Genomic DNA, 8,928 nt, shown 5'->3' on the forward strand with positions numbered 1-8,928 from the left:
TGTAAATCAGTTACTATTTTCTTCATTGAGCCATATCCCTTTTAAGTTGGTGGTTTGGATTCTGCCATCTGCAATGGTATCAGTTGGGCAGGAAAGAAATATGCTTCTGAAATGAAGATTAAAGCCAGTCTTTGTTAAACTATGCAGACTGTACCCCTCAGACAAAGACCTAAACTATGGCCACTTCTGTGTGTTGCCATCCTGTTTTGATCTTGTATCTTTTATTTTTCTTTTTTTTTTTTTTTTACCAGCAACACTACTAAAGAGATGTTATTTGCTTCTAAAAGGAATACATCATCATCATTCTGTGTGAAGAGACTGTCTGCTGTACGGTTTATGGCCTTCCGTGTAATAAAGACTCTTTAACATCTTACAACAAGGGGTGCCTCTTTACAACAATATTTTTATTCCTAGAAAGTTAATTTGATTAAAATTCATTTTATTTGAGTACATAGTATGATTATCAACACCTTGTAATTACACTGCTTCTGAAAGTAATAAAACATTTGAGAAGTTTACAGAATACTTATTCATTGTTTCCTCAGTAAGTCAGTTTAATGTTCATTTTTCCATTACTTTGTCACTGGGATAAAGAATACGGGTGTTTGAGACCTCACTCACTTGGATACAGAGATTTCAGTTTAAAACATTATTTGCCTAAGATTAGCATTTTGATAGCTTTCTAAAATAAATATAAATATTTTGTAGACCCTATTTCACTACAAAATTTCCAATTCTGCATAGTAACAGTTACAATTGGGTAGAGTTTGGCAATTGTTTTATAAAGGATTTGTTAATTGTGTATAAATCTCTTCTAACATTTAATAAAAATTTTTAAATAAAAATTTATTTTAACCTATTTTGAAATGTTTGTGTTTATTGTGAATTAAAAAAACCCCACCAGCTTTGGCCTGTTTTGCTCAGTGGTTAGAGCGTCAGCCCATGGACCAAAGAATCACAGGTTCGATTCCAGTCAAAGGGCACGTACCTCAGTTTCGGTTCATCCCCGGACCTGGTCAGGATTGTGCGAGAGGCAAACCAGTCAATGTGTCTCTCACATTGATGTTTCTCTCTCTCTCCCTCTCTCTCCCCCTCCCTTCCACTCTATCTGAAGATAAATACAAAGATATCCTTGCGTGAGGATTAAAAAACAAACAAACACCAAAACTCTTTTAAGAGATGGGATATTGAATCAAAGTTAAACTTTGCTGTCAAGTAGATATTTTATAAACATCTTTAACTTAACTAATTATACTAGATGCTGTTATTTGATGATGGGCAGAATAGCAACTATGGAATTCATTGTCTCTTAAATGTTTCTTACACAAACTACTTAATATTTTTGTTCTTGTCCCATGTTAACATGTGTGTGTCAGGAATTCCCCAAGACCACCCTCAGGTTCACTGATTCACTAGAAGGACATACGGGACCCAGAAGAGCTATTCATATTTATAGTTTATTACAGTGAAAGGATAGAGATTAAAATCAGCAAATGGAAAAGATGTGTAGGGCAGAGACTAGGAAATACCAGGCACAAACTTGCAGTTGTTCTGTCCCAGTGAAGACGCAGAGATGGTGTTAATTCTCCCAGCAGTGATATGTGACATGTATGAAGCATTGCCAACCAAGGAAGTTCACCTAAGCCTTAGTGTCCAGGGTTTTTACTGGGAGTCAGTCACATGGGCATACAGTGCCCATGTGATTGACTCAACAATTGAGACCCCAGTACTTGCCCAGTGGTCAGACTTACACAGCATGCTCTGGGGCCCAAGGTATGAGAAAGCAGGCAGTCATCATAAATCACATTGTTAGCATAAACTCTCTGGTATGGCCCAAGGTCTCAGGCATACAAAGAAGATATTCCAAGGGCTCAGACCTTATGAATTACAGTAACATGGGAAAATACTTATTTTTAAGTAGAATACTAGAGGTAATCTATAATGAACAAATCAAAAGAATTTATCACTTGTTAGTGTGGGGACAAAATTTAAATTGAAGGAGAGTTCCTTCAAGGAACTCACAGCCTTTGGGTTACACCTCTCAGAGTTTTTAAAAAAAGGCAAATACTGGTAAATACACTGAGTCACAGAAAATTCCACCCTTTTTTCTCATCTATTCTGGACTTGACCTCCAGGAATCCCAACTAAGTTATATCTGGTTGTACCTGGCCTATTATTACTACCAGGCAGTGAACTAAGAATGCTGATTAATTGGCTTACAAATCTGTACCCCCAGATCAATATGATCTTGGGCTATCTCAACAGAAATACAGTTTCGGATCAAGAGACTTAATACTTCTACTCTCCAGTGTCTTATGTGTCTGGTCCTGGGGAGCATACTTCAAAGGTACCTCACAGATGGGAGAGCAATGGGATAGGGAACAGTCAAGGGAGAGACCCAGAAACCAAAAGCACAAGAGCAAGGGTTGAGCAATTGCTTCTGATTAACTTGGAGAAATGAAAACATGGGGATGAGAATGCAATACTTGTTAACTGTCTTTAAACAATGAGAGGGTCAAAGGCTTAGATGAAGGAAAACCACAAGCAAGAACAAACAAATGCCCTGCCTGGCTTTGGGTTAGCCTTGCTGATGCCACCAGCAGCATACATTTAGTTGTGTTGAGATAAGATCAAAGTTTTTTCAAGAGGGATTTTTACTAGGAACATAAGCAGAAACAAAACAAAATTCCCAAATCTACCCAACTAAGAAGAGTATATGAAGTACAGATTCCAGAGCTTAACTTCAATGGCTAAAGACAGATTTGTCTGGCACAAACTGCAGGTCTTGGGTTTTGCGTAAGCCCTCTCTGAGGTGATACTAAGCAAATATGTCCAGAGGGATAGTCTGTGGCAGTTTTAGTTTGGCAAAATGCGTGTATGTTAGGTTTTCTAGTTCCTCCCTTAAATGCCATCCCAATCTTTTGTCTCTAGAACAGGCCCAAGTCATTTCCTCTGATCTTGGGCTTCACTGAGCTTCCCTCTGTTTCCATTGTATTGCATTTTCCTCTTAATTGAGTTAGATACATTCTTTTTTTTTTCCCCATTAAAAAATTTTTTTTTATCCTCACCCAAGGACATTTTTTTTTTTTTTGCATTTATTTTTAGATGGAGCAGGAGGAAGAGAGAGAGAGAAACATCAATGTGAGAGAGAAACTTCGACCGGCTGCCACCCACACAACCCCAACCGGGGCTGAGGACAAACTGCAACTGAGGTATGTGCCCTTAGCAGGAACCAAACCCTGGACTCTCTGGTCCGTGGGCCGACATTCTAACTGCTGAGCCAAACCGGCCAGGGCTAGATTCTTTCTTTCTTTCTCTCTCTCTTTCTTTCTTTCTTTCTTTTCTTTCTTTCTTTCTTTCTTTCTTTCTTTCTTTCTTTCTTTCTTTCTTTCTTTCTTTCTTTCTTTCTTTCTTTCTCTTTCTTTCTTTCTTTCTTTCTTTCTTTCTTTCTTTCTTTCTTTCTTTCTTTCTCTCTCTCTCTCTCTCTCTCTCCCTCCCTCCCTCCCTCCCTCCCTCCCTTCCTTCCTTCCATCCTTCCTTCCTTCCTTCCTTTTTTTTCCTCACCTGAGGACATTTTTGCATTTATCTGGAGGTAGAGAGGGAGGAAGAGAGAGAAAGAAACATCAATGTGAGAGAGACACATCAATTGGTTTCCACCCACACAACCCCAACCGAGGCCGGGGACAAACTGCAACCAAGGTACGTGCCCTTAGCAGGAACCAAACCTGGGACTCTCTGGTCTGTGGGCCTACCCTCTAACTGCTGAGCCAAACCGGCCAGGGTGGCTAGATACATTCTTAACCAGTCTCTGACATTCCTCCTCTGGATTCCAAGCTAACAGGCTTTGTACACACTCACACATTGATTCTCCTACAATGACTTTGTCTTTGATTTCTTGGAAGTAACACCTCTGACCTACTTATTTGTCCTATTTAGCTTATCTAATGATTCAATTCTAGATTAATGTTCTTGTAGGATCAGCAGGTCATAATTGCTTATCAGATGTGTGATGTTGTTGTTTTCTTTAAAGTTCTAATAATTGCTATCTCCATGGTATATTTTTTCATCTTGGTAACAGAAGTTTCAAGCAGATACTGATTCTGAATGTTCATCTTTGTTTTCTTTAGTAGACCATGATCAAAGAGTGAGTTCTCATTTTTATTCTTTTCCAGTACACTGTTGTGTACATGAGTTTGATTATTGGCCTCTCTTCAAAATTGGACTGATGAAATCTAAATTTTATTACCTCTAGAGATTAATAGTCCATTCACAAATGAAATGCCATATTGATCTACTGAAAGCTTGCCAAGTACTTACTTACATAAAATGGACATTATGGTTTGATCTTGACTGTGTTTTGATTTTGTTCTGATGATGTCTGTGGTTTTTACAAGGGTTCTTAGTATGATACTATTTCCATACTAAATTTTTCTAATGTTTTAAAAATATTTTCCCAAGAGAAAAGCTGATTGAATAAGATTAAGAAGACAAAGTTTTCCATGAACAAAAATTTTCCCCCCAAAAAGACAGGCAGTATCATATAGTGATTAGGGACATGAATTGTGAAGCCAGTCTATGTAGCTTTGACTCCAAGATTTGCTACTTAAAAGCTATGTGATCTTGGATATGTTATGTAACTTCTCTGAGCTTTAGTTTTTCTCACCTGAAATGGGGACAAAGGTACCTAACTCAAAGGCTTGTTATGAGAATTAATGAGTATGTAAACACTTAGAATACTGGCTGGCATATATTCTATTATGAAGCTGAAATATGGTCCCTATTGTAGTCAATTTTTAGATTACTTTGCTGAATTAGTTCCTTTTTAGTGAATAAAGGGGGTCCATTAATATTGAAAGATTGATGTTGAACTATCTATTTTTTCCTTTCTTTCTAACTTGTTTTTTTTCTTCACCTCCTTCTATGGATAACCAAGAGAAGGCTTTGAAGTAGGACCTAGATTCTGCTTTCACCCTAATTCTAATCTTGACTTTGCTGCTTCTACTTTGCAGACTGGGTTAGTGCGAGGGCAGATAGTTTCCGTTGCCAGAAAGGAGTTCTTTCTGTTGAGCTCAAGTCTGGCTTAAGATAAGATAAAAGATTATCTTAGCCCTAAAGGACATCAGGAATTCTATATGTCCTGTGTCAATCCTTATATCAGGAAATCATGAAAGATAGAATTTAAACCTCTCATTTATTTATATTTATGGCAAAACAAATGAACCTTAGTGAGTTAAATTTTTTTAAAAGCATTTCTAAGGAAAAAGCCTTTTTCACCCTGTCCAATAATCAACATGACTAGAATCTACTGATTGTATTCCCAAACTCCAGAATTTATGCTAATTATTTTGGTTGCACTCTGCTGAGCATTCTATAAACTCTAAGAGCATGTGACAGAGCTAGAGTGAAATGTCTCAGACTTACACAGAGCAGAGACCACTTGCCTCATCAGGGGGGGATGAGAAGCCATGTGGTGATCTACAGTAATTAATCAATGAGGAAGCGAGCCTGGAGACTCCTCCCAGAGCAATCTTCATTTTTCTTTGTAGCCTGTGCCTTCTCTATTTTGTTTTCTCCTGAATTACTGAAGCATTGTAAAAACATAAATCTTTAAATATCTGCAGTGTGAATCACTGTGTTTTATTACAATCCTGCTGTGTGTGTGTGTGTGTGTGTGTGTGTGTTTCAAGGAATTGTAAGAAAGAATTTATAAATTTTAGCTAGTCCCCACCCCCACCTGCTAAGCTTTTGCAATATCAGCATAAAACATGAGGGCAATCTAATCATCTTCTAGGAGATCGATAGAAGAGGAGAGAAGTCCTTTGATTTACATAGTATAACCATTCTTTTCATCCTTTAAGGGGACATGGTAGGTAGTAAACACAGTCCTTTGTTTGACTGGATTCAGGAGCACTCACCCATTTATAAATGGCAAATCCATGTGAAATATTTGAAAATAGCAAAAGGCATAATGACATTAATCTAACCCAGCAATTTTCAACTGGTGTGCCACAAGAATTTTTAAAACATGCAATACCTGACTATTTAGTCAGGGGCACTGACCTCTTTTTCCTTAGATTGTCAAATAAAAAATGACAACAGCCAACACAACAATAGCTGTCCGGTGTGAGTAAATCAAAATTATACCTTTTATTTTTTTTTTGTCAGAGCAACAAAAAATATATTTCTTGGTGTGCCACAGAATTTCAATAATTAGTTTATTTGTGCCATGAAGTGAAAAGGTTGAAAATCACTGATCTAGCCTGTACATTAAATTTGAACATGCAACAAAGCCAGTAATGTATTTTCTATTTAAAAAAATACAGTTTCACATATGAGTTCTATTTCTTTGTTTTTTATCCTCACCTGAGGACATGCTTAGAGAGAGGAAGCGGGGGGGGGGGGGCAGAGAGAGAGAGAGAAATATCGATTGGTTGCCTTCCGTACATGCCCTGACTGGGGATCTAACCTGAAACCGAGATATGTGCCCTGACCAAAAATCGAACCTGCAGCTTTTTGGTGCATAGGATGACGCGCAACTAACTGAGCCACTCTGGCCAGGCTGAGCTCTGTTTTAAGATCCTACAAAGCCCCCTGTAGAATAGTTTGTTCTATTTTAAATTGCTATGCTTTCAGGTACACCAATATATTTGGTTCTAAGAAAAAAAAGGCATTCTTATGATTTAGGTGTTTTCAGAACCTTAGAGATTTCTGATGATATAATACTAAAAATAATATTGGTTAGAAATCAGAGATGGATGCTCATAGCAAGCAACATTTCTAGTTATTTTTTTCTCTTAATTAATGCTCAAGGAGATTTTGGACTTTTTCTCCAGGCTCTGTTTTAAAATCAATATGCTTATTAGAACTGGCTTCCGTTCTCCTAATGGAATTCTTTCTAACTGGAAATGACCCAGGGTGTTCTGTGCGTGATGGTCTCAGCTGGAGCAGAAGGTATAGTAGACTTTGTAATTACATTTTTCTAATAGTTCCATAAATTCTCTATCAATGGATTTTTTAAATTGAGGTAAAATTTATGTGACATTACATTAATCATTTAAAAGTGAGCAATTCAGTGGCATTTAGTACATTCACAATGTTGTACAGCTATCACCTCTGTCTAGCTCCAACACATTTCCATCTCTCCGAAATAAAACCCCATACCCGTTGAATAGTAATTCCCCCCCTCTCAGCCCTGGCCACTGCCCATCTGCTTTCTGTTCCAGTGGATTTTTAAATACATTTTAAATACTGTTTCAGGTTTGCCTTGAGAGCCAAGGTTCTGGGCTCCCTGTTTGTGTTCACAAGTAAGTTCTAGAAGCTTATCCCCAGGACTATATGTGATTTGCATTATCTCTGGATCTAAAATTTGGAATCTAGTTTCCAGACAATTGCTTAAATTTTGCTCCCTCTTAGTCAGTATAGTAAAATGAATTACAACTATCCTAGATATATGACCTCTTGAGGAATTGTCCATCCTAGGCCCTTTGATAATGAGCTACAGAATTTCTTGCAAAATCATTTTTTACTTTAAAAAAAAAAAAGGTAAGTGGCACCCAATTCTATCTTTTAGCAGCGGCAGAGATGACTCATGGCTGGATGGGCCCAGAGCCCAATTTTAAGCTGCCACCACCTCACTGCAATGCAGGAAGGCAGTAGGCTCAGGAAGTCTGCAAAGTGTAGCAGTTTGCCTATAGGACTTAGTGTTGCCAACGGTTTCTGAGGCTGAGAAACCTTAAGTGAAACCAGTGCAGAAGGGTGAAAAAGAAGATAAAAATATTTCTATTCCCTCAAGTGAGGGAACTTTCTTTTATGTGGGAAAGAAAAGCAAGCACTGCAGAGTCAGAAAACCAAGATTCAAATCCCAGTTTTGTTCCTTACTGTGTGATGTCAGACAAGGGTCTTAACCTTGTCATTCCAAGACTCTGTTCCTTATTTGTAAAACGGATATACAAATACTACATTTAAAGAGTGGTTGTTAGATTTAAATGAGATAATTCTATGTTTACCGCCCAGTACAGTGTCTGATACATAGGTACTGAATAAATTACAGCTGTAATTATAGCTCATAAATGAATAAGTCTCAGGGTACAGAGGACCCCATTATCTACTGATTCTAAAAGTGTTGTTTAGATATCATTAATATGCTTTGCAGACAGGCTTCTTCACAATCTCATAGGGTCACTTTGTTGTCCTGTTCTGTCGTAGCAGTGAATATTGCTTGCTTTCCTTCCCTTCTCCTCCCTGCCTCATGTTTCCCTGTTACTGTGAGCGTTCTGATTTAATAATTTATCAACTCCATAAGATGATTTTAATGTCTTTGTTTTATAAATGAGCTCATGACAATTTGTGGAGACTCATTGAAAACAGGAGATACAAATTAGTCAGAGCCATAGATTGTATAAATGTAATAAAAGGACTCTGGTTTGGCATAGAGAAGGATTCATTAACTAAACAGTATTCTTAGAAGCAGCAGCCAATGTCTATATTGCAAACCCATGTATTGCAATACTATTTTTCCTAAAAGATGCTTTGTTATAAAACTCATTGTTAGAACATGACTACCAGATCTCTTTTCACCAGAAGTACCATTAATGTATCTTTGAGAGGCATACAAGTACCTTAGCCAGATGGACTGAGAATTACAATACTGTGTAGGATTCAGCAAGCTTCAGCTTCACCCACCAGCATCCACTGTGAGTCACAGTCATAGACCCTCTTTTACAGTCTCTATCCTAGAACCTGGCATGGCATTAGTAAATCTCAACTTGGTGTCCATGGACTTCTGGACATCAGAAGTAGATAGTCCTAGAGGAGTCACAAGCCCCTTGATCTGTACAGAGTTTTGCATGTGTATTTTTTTTCTTCTAGGAGAAGAGTTTATAACCTTCTCCAAGGGATCTACAGTCCCAAATAGGTTAAGAATTGTTA

The sequence above is a fragment of the Molossus molossus genome, unplaced genomic scaffold (genome assembly GCF_014108415.1).
Source record: "Molossus molossus isolate mMolMol1 unplaced genomic scaffold, mMolMol1.p scaffold_m16_p_17, whole genome shotgun sequence".
Classification (NCBI taxonomy): Eukaryota; Metazoa; Chordata; class Mammalia; order Chiroptera; family Molossidae; genus Molossus; species Molossus molossus.